The sequence below is a fragment of the Terrapene carolina genome, unplaced genomic scaffold, assembly GCF_002925995.2.
Source record: "Terrapene carolina triunguis isolate 2854851 unplaced genomic scaffold, T_m_triunguis-2.0 Scaffold34029, whole genome shotgun sequence".
Classification (NCBI taxonomy): domain Eukaryota; kingdom Metazoa; phylum Chordata; order Testudines; family Emydidae; genus Terrapene; species Terrapene triunguis.
Genome location: NW_020698380.1, coordinates 1,765,802 through 1,776,869, shown reverse-complemented (window position 1 = coordinate 1,776,869; position 11,068 = coordinate 1,765,802). Strand labels below are relative to the sequence as shown.

General features: G+C 49.9%; 1 protein-coding gene across 1 annotated transcript in view; it reads right to left on the bottom strand.

Annotated features, from left to right (window-relative positions):
- The window catches only part of LOC113405173 (CUB domain-containing protein 1), a 46,770-nt gene extending 45,462 nt beyond the window's left edge, over window positions 1-1,308 (bottom strand). The window contains exon 1 of the mRNA XM_026646109.1: window positions 1,250-1,308. The gene's annotated coding sequence lies outside the window, so the exon portion shown is untranslated. The remainder of the gene's footprint in view (window positions 1-1,249) is intronic.
- Between the last annotated feature and the right edge of the window lie 9,760 nt (window positions 1,309-11,068).

Here is an 11,068-nt window from a genome sequence, read left to right as displayed (position 1 = left end):
TGTTAGTCTCTAAGGTGCCACAAGTACTCCTGTTCTTTTTGCGGATACAGACTAACACCGCTGCTACTCTGAAACATGAAAGTTTATGGGATTCTAGATATGAAGGCAACATTTTAAAATTAAGATACTATGCAGTTATTCAATTATGAACATAGCTTTAAAGTATTCCAAGCTAAAACTTACTTTACTCTTATTTTACGCCACTGTGTCTACAATTTTCACTGTATCTTGACTGAGGTTTAAAGCCAACAGCTTTTCTCAGCTCACTGCAACACATTAGCACAGCCACACGAAATAAGGGCAAAGCAGGGAGCAACCATCTTCGGCAAACAAATTACTGGCGTATATTATTAGCGTCTAAATGAGATCTTAATGTATTATTTTAAAAATGAGCATGCAGTGAATAGCTTTTCTGTCTGCATGAAACACACACACAAGAGTCAGATTTTAACAGGATGGACAATTTCATCAAGGCACCAAGAGCTGCTCCCTTTTAAAAAGTTGGCTCTGCCTCTTAGCCACAAAAAAACAAAACATTTGCAAAGGGATATACAAATAAAAGCAACTCGTGACTCTCCTTTCAAAACACTGTTGTAAATTATGTCCAAGAAGGCCAGACCGAAACTGAGCAGTCTTTCCTCCACTGGAGTGTTAAGAAAGAACAGACTCTGGAGAGGGAAAAGCAAGAACCTGGGGGTGGGGTGGGGGCTAAATTCATGCCTGGTGTAAGCCCATCCCCGCACCCATCAGTGATGACTGATGGCTCTTTAGAATAGTTACAAGGCCAAGTGGCAAGCTGGGAGCAGCACTCTCTTTTATTGGACCAACTTTAGTTGGCGAGAGACAAGCTTTGGAGCCACACAGAGCTCTGGGAAACGCGTCTCTCCCACCTCCAGAAGTTGGTCCAGTAAAAGATATTCACTCCCTCCCGCACCATGTCTCTCTAGCAGCCTGGGACCCACAGCACGGCCAGCAGCCAGGCGGACAGACGGCTCTAAACTCTTCAGGCCGGTGAGAAAAGGCTTGTGGCGAGCCCCAGGCTGAAGCCCCGAGGCGCCCTGAATTCAACCCAGCCCCCCTCCCGGGCACAGCTCACGGCGGGGCTCGCTGAGCTCCCGCGCTCTGCAGCGGTGCCTGCGCCAAGGGCTCGCTGCACCCCGCGCCCCAGCCCGCCAGGGAGGCTGCCCTGTAACTTCCCACCCCAGCCCGCGCCCCGCACAGCCACCACGCGGCACCCCTCGCCGCTTACCTGCCAGCTGCAGGAGCTGAGCCGCGGCCAGGAGGAGCCCGGCCGCCAGCGCCACGGACCGGCCACCCGCCATCTCCCAGCATCAGCAGCCCCAGGCGGGCGCGGGTGGGGGGCTCCCTGCTGCCACGGGCGCCCTCTGCTTCCTGCTCCGCCCTGTACCTGCGAGAGAGCAGCTAGCCCCAGCTCCTCCCCGCGGGCTCCAGGTGAAACTCCGCCTCTTCCGCCTTGGCTGGGGAGAAGCCGCCGCTGACAAGCTGGGAGCTGGCACCGCGGCAGTCATTAGTCACTGTTCCGTCCCAAAGGCTCCGCGCGCCGCCCTGCCCAGCACTGGAGGGCAGCCACCTCTGGGGTGGGGGGCGGCAGCTGTTGGACAGCGCACAGCCACTGCACCCCCTACTATAGGGCGGCAAGAGGGGAAGGATACTGAGTCCCGCTGAAAAGATGGAAGGAGGGGGGTTAGTTTGGCGGAAGAGCGTTACCCCGGCTGGAACTGGGCCAGGCGTAAGGCTCCCCATTTGAATGACAGCTGCCACTGGATACCTCAGGACATCGCTGAAATCTGGGCAGCACCTTGGACTCCCCCCACTTTGAGGTGCCCCCCTGAAAGTCTCCCTCCATGGAGACTTGCCTTCTGCCCTCTCCCCGTGCTTTGTAAATCTGCGTTCTAGGGATAGGAGAAGGGCATCACACTGAAATTTAGCCCAGGGTGCAGATTGTCTTGAACAGCCTCTGTATGTTAGTAATTATTCTTGGCACTTATCTATCCCTTTTCATTTTCGAATGATTTGCAAGCATTCATTAATTAATCTTCATGGCACCCCGTTAGAAGTAGCTAAGCATTACCCCCATTTGACAGATGAGGGACCAAGGCACAGAGTTTTAGATACTTGCCCAATGCTGCCCGGCAGGGTCGGCTCTAGGTTTTTTGCCACCCCAAGCAAAAAAAATTTTGGCCGCCCCCCCATCCCACCCCTGGGCTCTCACCCCCACCCCAACCGCACTCCCTGCCGCCGCAACCCTGCGGCATCTGCAGGCGGCTCCGTGTGCCCCGCGGGGCGGCCCCCAGCCCGAGTGTCCCCCGCTAGGAGCCTGCCCGACCCAGCCACACCACAAGGTGCGGGCGCTGCTCCCCCACGGCGCGAACCACAGCGGCCCCAGGGCGACGCGTTGCTGCTGCCAGGGCTGGCTCTAGGCTTTTGCCGCCCGAAGCAAAAAAAGAAAAGAAAAAAAAGACGTCCAGAATGCCGCCCTTGAAAATGTGCCGCCCCAAGCATGTGCTTGGTTTGCTGGTGCCTAGAGCCGGCCCTGCTGCCCAGCTAGCCATTGGCAGAACCAAGACGACTTGCTGGCTCCCCTAGACCAGTGATCAGACTTACTAGAAGTTACATGCCTTTTCCCCAGAGGACTGTATACTGTAAGAGCCTTAAGATCATTTCAAAGTTCTTTGGAGTTCCTGATGAATTCTGGAGGGTCATTGGGCTGATGTGCTAGTATCTAGCCTTGTTTTTATTTGTCTGAAGATTCAATGGGAAGCTTTGAGTATTGCTTTGCTCCTTTAAATCTATCAGTTTTGCAAATTTACCTTTTAATATTCCCTGAATAATGAGGGAAGATGGATTAAGCTGCCTAAAAGATTTGAAATGTGGAAGCTCCATAAAAGATGTCATGTTTAGGGTGGGCAAAGGGGGCTGTATCTAGAAGTGATGGGATGAAACTGAAAACAGATAATATAGGTGGAACATCAAGAACAATTACCTCATTGTGAGATGTACTAGACTGTACTGTATAGTGGTTTCTTAAGGGAACAAGTGAAAACACCATTGCTTGAGTCATATAAATCTGGACTCTGAAAAGCACTGAAGAATATACTATAAGGAATAATCCTCTACTGTTAGGAGATAGCAATTAGAGATGGAAAAAACCATGATTCTGTGAAATTAATTAATTGCACTTTTTTCCAAAGTTGATGCAAAAGGGATCAATCCTGCTGCTATTGATGTCAGTGGCAAAAAGTCCATTAACGTGCAATAGAGCTGGATCAGGCCCATGATAAATAAAAATTCATAGAAGAAAACTCATATGTATATGTGTATACATTTTTTCATGTACTTCCTCAGTCCATTGTGTATTACAGTGGCAAATTTACAAAACAAATCTAAATTGTATTCAAAGTAAGAGATTAAGCAGACAAGAGAGAGAGGAATGGAGGCCAAGAGTTTAAAAAATTGGGCTTCAAAAATATTTTCTGGAGTTGGGATCCTTAGTTTCTCTGTGGGCACCTCTGAATGGCAGCCCTTTTTGAAAATCAGCCTCTTATTTAGGATAAACCTTGATTAGCTCAATCAGTGCATGCAAAGCCCTGGCTTGCCCTTGTTGAGGGGTCAGCACTGGTGCAACTACTCTGATAGCTGGTGTCAAAGTTAGACTCAGGACTCATCGTTTGTCAGACCACTCTGTTTTATTAGCACAGCGCTCTGCTAATACATTCAGATAATGTGAGCCCCCATGCAAGATTCAAACAGTCTTATTTATACAGATAAAAGGGTGCGAACTAAACAAAGGGACAGAGAGAGCAAAATTGTAAAATTTTCATGGGGCCCAATATGCATATCCTGCTTCCTTATTAACTCTTATCGATCTAAGGCTAATGCTTCACCAATTGCCCTTAAGTGGGGCAATTCATTAAGCAGTTAATGTCTGCTTTCCTGCCCCCTGGCTTGCAGCATTTCTCATTTCTACTTAAAGGTACAGACAGCATTCTTTAATTCATTCTATTTCTTTAATATAATTCATTTCACTTTCACACTGGCCACTGTTGCTGAATTGGAGCTATTCCTGAGGAAGGGCAAGGCCCTACTGTGGCAGTCAGTTGGTGGGTAACTAATACTGTTCTTCCCAAAGCTTACCGAAATGCTGAGTTCAGTTTACAGTTAGATTATCCAGTCAGCATTGTGGTCACCTTAATTGTTTCATCTTATTTTTTTTTTTAATGAAGAAATAAGAAAAAAGGCAGGGGAGAAGAAACGGAAAAAGAGTTTTTTTTGCACAATGTATTCTATTAATGTCACCAGTATACCATGTCAGTGCAGAGCTTAGGGGAAGCACTCGTCATCAATGATTGACTAACACTTGGATGTGATCCATCAGACTTTCAAGCTGCTGCTTGCTACCCTCTGCAGAAGAACCTCTCCCTTTTACGTGTCCTGTTACAGGGCTTTGCTGGGAAATACAGCCATTACTTTAGCTTGAGAATGCCTGGCTGAATGGGTGAACATTCTTGTGATTTTTGTTTGTTTAAGGAACTTTAAGGAAGATACTTTCTGAAAAGAAGCCTTAGAGTTGGAGATGATAGGGCCAAATGTGTCTCTCAGGATCTCTGCTTGACTTCAGTGCAGTTGTATGTGTATAACTGAGAGCAGAATTTGTCCCTGTGTCTACTTTTCCTAATGCAATTGACAAATCATTCCCTAAATTCACAATAACTACAATACATCTGACACAACAACCCACATGCTTATTTACTGCATTAGCCTGACCTAGGAAGAAGAAATGGTGTTCATTCTTTTGTTTATCTCCAGTGAATTCTTGTAGAATATTGATTTTCAAACTGTGGTCATGAAGAGCAGGCAGGTCACATGACACTGACTCCTCCTACTTGCTTCTGGTCTAAACTAAGAACTAGAGCTGACTGGAGGATGGCAGTTCTGTTTCGCTGCAACGTTCAAGGTTTTGTTCCACCCTGGTAGACAACCTAAACCTCTAGAACGTTTTCATTAAAACAGAATTGGGTCAAAATATCTGCTTTTGGATCAAAACCTGAGTTTTTGATTTGGGAAGGTGTGTGTGTGTGTGTGGTGGTGTGAGGATGCTGTCTGGGATGTGAGAAACCCAGATTCAAGTCTTTGCTCTGCCTGATTCAGAGCAGAGTTTTTCATCCCTGATCATGCTGAATCAGTGAAGGGGAGCCAGGACACTCAAAACCCTGGGAGCCCTAGGTAAGCTGGGAACCTCAGATCTTGGAAGTTGGGGCTTTCAGGCTCCCAATTCCATGGCAGGGAGCTCGGAAGCCCTGAGTGCCCCAACTCAAGAAGGGGTTCTTAGGGCTTCCAAGGCTTCATGCTTGGAGCCAGGAGCTAAGCCCCAGCTAGAACTAGAGCTTTCAGGCCCCATGCCATCGGAAGCTTCCAGGGTCCATCGCTCTATGCCAGTCCCACCATGTGGACTAGAAGCCAGGACCCCAGGGCAGTCCACGTGGCAGTCCCCCTGGATTCCCCAACTCTAAGGCAGATCATGTGGTGGGAGTGCCCCAGAGCTGTAGACCCTAGAAACTCTGGGGTCTCTGGCCCCAAAGCAGTCCACATAGCAGGGTTACCCTGGAAGCCTGGGCTCCCCAGCAGCCCACCAGACAAGCTGGTAGGAAGCCAGGATGGTTAATTAGAAGATCATCAAAACCAGTACTTTTTCACACAACATTTAGGTTTTGATGAATCAGCAGTTTCCGGTGAAAATCTGTTTTGTTGGGAAGTTCTCAAACAGCTGTTTTCTCTCATCTGGGCCGCAAGACTGAGGGAAGGAGTGTTGCAAGAAGCCAGAGGGTTGGCTATAGCTATACTGTGCCCCACCTTTACAGATCACTGTCCAGCAAGAGACTCATCCTTTATACCCCCTTGTGTCTGATCAGTGGCCATAAAAATACAGCTGAGTCAGTAACTTTGTTGCTGTCAGCTGCCAACTTATCATTTCCCTCCATGACCTCTCATGGAGATGCATTTTTCAGAGCTTGCAGTGTCAGCTAATGCTTCTATAATATAATATTCCAAAACTTTTCCTGCAGTTCGTCTGCTGTGCTTTATGGGGAGCATACCATTTGGGGCAGCTCCTTCCCTCATCCTTTCTTCACACTACATAGTTTTGAGGAAGAGAGAAAGGCAGCTTTTTCGAGAGGTAATAGAAATATTGAAAAATTATAAATGGAGTTTAAAAAAAAACCCCATAAATCAAGAATTTTTGAGAGGGTAAAAAATTTCTCTTTCAACTATTTTACCACCATAAAAAAATGCAGGACAAGCAAACAAGCCCAATAATGAACCAATGGTTCCTGCCAATTGAGATATTCATGAGAGATTCCATTTCCATCTTTTTTCATTTATAATGAGAATCATTAAAGCAATAACTATATGTACGTAGGCCTACTCCCACGGTCTCTGGGGAGAAAATTCTGCTAATAAAATATGCTACTAAACCACTGGTGAGAGAGTCACAATTACATTTTCTCACTGCCCTAATGAGAAAAAGTTCATTTGATTAATTTTCAAGCCAGTAGTTATCACAGTGCTCTTAACCCAGATAGATAAACAAACAAAAACAAGCTTAAAGAGACATGGAGAGTATTTAATGAGTCTTTCTGTGAGAAAAATTAGAGAACCTGGGGAGGCCAGTCTAAGGGTATGTCTACACTGGCAGAGTTACAGCGCCGGCAGTTACAGCGCTGCTCAGAGAGCGCTGAAGGGAAACCGCTGTTGTGAGTTCACACTGTCAGCTGCCTGCGCAATAACATATTCATACTTGCGGCACTTGCAGCGGTATTTGGAGTGGTGCACTCTGGGCAGCTATCCCACAGAGCATCTCTTCCTCTTCTGCTGCTAAGAGTTGTGGGAAGGTGGAGGGGGTCACGGGGCATCCTGGGTTCTGTCCCAATGCCCTGTGATGCATTGCTTCGCATCCCAGCAATCCCTGTGCTTCCGTCCGCATTTGGCACCATCTTTCAATGGTTTGTGTACTGCGCACTCTGCCTCTTCGGTCTGCAGGAATGGATCCCGAACTGTTGACCAATATGCTGCTTGCTCTGACTAACACATCACGAGTGACAGTGGAGTTATTCCTTAAACTACAAAGGCAAGAGGAGTGCGACATTGATCTTGTCACGTGTACTAGCTATGACACGAGACTACTTGTGGCATTCATGGAGGTGTTGATCACAGTTGAATGCCGCGTTTGGGCTCGGGGAAACAAGCACTGAGTGGTGGGATCACATCATGATGCACATCTGGGATGACGAGCACTGGCTGCAGAACTTTTGGATGAGGAAAGCCACATTCATGAGACTATGTAATGAGCTCGCCCCAGCCCTGCGGTGCAAGGACACGAGAATGAGAGCTGCCCTGCCATTGGAGAAGCGCATGGCGATTGCACTGTGGAAGCTGGCTACTCCAGACTGCTACTGATCGATCGCTAACCAGTTTGGAGTGGGAAAGACGACCGTTGAACTCGTGTTGACAGAAGTGTGCAGGGCCACTAATCGCATCCTGCTCCGAAAGACCATGACTCCTGGCAATGTGCATGACATTGTGGATGTCTTTGCACAAATGGGCTTCCCTAACTGCGAAGGGGCGATAGATGGCACACATATTCCAATTCTGGCACCAGACCACCTAGCTACCGAGTACATTAATCAGAAAGGGAATTTCTCTATGGTTCTCCAGGCGCTTGTGGATCACTGTGGGCATTTCATGGACATTAATGCAGGCTGGTCTGGTCCCGGACCAGAAGATCACCGTAGGGGAAGTCAAAATGCCCATTGTGATCCTGGGAGACCCTGCCTCCCCCTTAATGCCGTGGCTTATGAAGCCATACATGGGGCACCTTGACAGCAGCAAGGAGCAGTTCAACAACAGGCTGAACAAGTGCAGAATGACTGTTGAGTATGCTTTTGGCCATTTAAAGGCCCACTGGCGCTGCCTATATCGGAAGCTGGACCTGGCCGATGACAATATTCCTATGCTTTTAGCCGTGTGCTGTACACTCCATAATATTTGTGAGGGGAAGGGTGAAAGCTTCACTCAGGGCTGGACCACTTCACTCAGGGCTCAGCACCTGGAGGCTGAATTTGAACAGCCAGAGACCAGGGCTATTACAGGGGTGCAGTGTGGGGCCATAAAGATCAGGGATGCCTTGAGGCAGCAATTTGAAGCTGAAAGCCACTAATATTTGTTGCTATGCTCAGGAGTGCAGTGATTGTAATGCTAGGAGGTGATTGTGATTGGGGCAGATGATGCAATATGAAGGTTTAAGATAATTGCCTGTTGCTTTGCAGGGCTCTGTTTGCTTTCAATCAATAGAATAAAGATTGCTTTCAAACCAACACAATTCTTTTATTAAAAAACAACAACTGGAGGAGAGAGACAAACAAAAACACATCAGCACTGAGGGGGATGGGGGAAGGGAAGGTCCCAGGAGGAGGTGGGGTCCTGGGACGGTTAAAGATTTGTGTATGTCCAGGGATCATATCCAACCTTCCCCTTTGGAGTACAGTGCAGCAGGTACTGTACTTCAACAGGGCTAAACTGTAGAGGGACAGGTGTTGAGTGCAGTGGGTAGTGGGAGTCCACAGTGCTGGACTGTGACGGGGAGGAGTGGAATGCCGCGGGTACAGACTGGAACCAGGAGGTTGATAAGAGTGTGTTGGGGGTGTCTGGGGGGCGCATGGGAAAGAGTTTTGCAACAACGGCTGCAGGGGAGGGCGGGAGTGGAGCTGCTCGGTTTGCAGTGCTAGTATCACCTGAAGCATATCTGCTTGGCACTCCATAACATTTAAGAGCCGCTCCGTGGCTTCATTCTGGCACGCCACGTTCTCCTTTTGGCCTGTTTTTTGGACACGGAATGCATTGTGACCTCACGCAGGAAGTCCTCCTTAGTTCTTCATGGCCGCTTTCTAATTCTGCGCAGCCATTCAGCCGTCGATAACAAAGAGGGAGGCTGGGCTCCCAAGGTCATCTCTGTGAAGCCAAAATGCAACATTTTACAGAAGCAGTATTGTTTGCAACACACAGAACACTGATTCGGTGATTTAAAACACAGCCAGTATTCACATACCTGTCACTAACTGGCTGACCCCAGGCAATCACACATGAGCCATAAGACCCCCAAAATGGTGAGTAGCCGCAGGGGCAGGGTAAATCAATGTTCCCGGACCCTACTGTACACTGGGCATGTGGCTCTTGGGGAGAGCTAGCAAGCACTGCAGGGGGGGCCTGATAATCATTCCTCTCCCCACATTCTCCACAGTCTGTGTTCATTATGGAAGATATCTCACTGCTGAGGATGAGCAGGAAATCAAGGGAGGGTCTTCTCCAAGACTGGCTTCTGCCCCGGCCTTATGCGGCTCGCCTGTGTGCAGCAATGGTCCCCACCCCATCATGGCACAGTGGTGCGGGAAAGTTACCGTTAATGGGGCAAGAAACAAACGAGCTCTGCCAAAGAACCTGCGGCAGCGGATTGCCCAGTATCTCCATGAGAGTTTCATGGAGATCTCTGAGGCAGATTCCGGTGAAGTGAGTCAATCAACACCCTGTTCCGCCGCTCAGACTAGGCATGTGGTCGTATGTGCATCATACAGACACAAGCCTGCTTTCTGCAACCCTCCTGCCCAGGGCCGTCCCTAGCTATTCTGGGTCCCTATACAGCCCCCTCCATGGGGTGGGGTAGGGTAGGGCCCCAGGCCTCTGTGTGACGGAGCGGGGGGGCTGGCCCCAGGCCTCCGCAGGGGAGGAGTGCGGGGGCTCACCCCAGACTTCCATGGGGGAGGAACAGGCCCCAGGCCTCCGTGGGGAGGGAGCGGGGGGGGGGGCTCGCCCCAGGCCTCCGTGGGAGGGGTGGGGCTGGCTTGGAGGGGCAGAGGGGAACCACTACCCAGCACTCACTAGTGGCGCAGCTGGGGCCAGGTCGCTGCACTTTCCGCCGCCGGTGAGTGCAGCCCCGGCCCTGCTGCAGAGCTCAGGGGAGTGGGGGCAGGGCTGGGCTGGGGCGGGGAAGGGGCGGGGCGGAGGCCCTGTGGAAGAGCCGGAGCAGGGGCTGGAGCAGCATGCAGCTGCGCAGGGCACCAGGAAATTTGAGGCACCAAATTTGAGGCACCAAATTTCCTGGTACCCTACGCATCTGCGTACTTTGCGTATGGGTAAGAACAGCCCTGCTCCTGCCCCCAACAACTCGCTTCAGCAATTCCCAAAATCAAATCCACTTACCAGGGGCCTCCTCTCCTGTTTGTGCTTCGCCAAGCTCTGACTGCAGAGACTGGCTGGCCTTCTCCAGGGTAGAAAAGAGCTCCTGGCTGCATGCATCTCTGACCTCTGAGTCGTCCTATGCCTCTGGGTCCCCCTCCCGCTCCACATACTCGTCCAAGATTTCCTCCTCCTGGCTTGGTCCACTCTTGACTGGCATGCGAGCCACCGAAGTATCCACAGTGGTCTTCGCTGTGGAGATGGGGTCACCACCGAGTATCGTGTCCAGCTCTTTGTAGAACCAGCAGCTCGTGGACGCAGCACTGGAGCAGTAGTTTGCTTTCCGTGCCTTGTGGTAGGCGTACTGCAGCTCCTTCACTTTGACCCTGCACTGCAGTTTGTCTAAGTCATGGCCCTTTTCTGTCATGCATTGTGAAATCTGTCCATAGGTATCATAATTCCTACGGCTGAAGCGCAGCTGGGACTGGATAGCCTCCTCTCCCCAAATGCTGATGAGGTCCAGCAGCTCGGCATTGCTCCAAGCGGGGATCACCTGGTGTGTGGAGCAGGCTTGGCCACCTGGAAAGATGCGCTGAGACCACTGCACGCATCACCGAGCAAACAGGAAGGGGACTTTCAAAATTCCAAAGGAATTTACAGGGTGGGGATGATGGTTGGTCACTTGAGGGCAGGGCAGTAGAGTTCAAAATGATGACCAGAGAGGCAAGAACAGTAATTGTGGGACACCTCCCGGAGGCCAATCGCAGTGCTGTAATCAACCAGGGTGTCTACACTGGCACTGCGGTGCTGTAGCCCCGGCGCA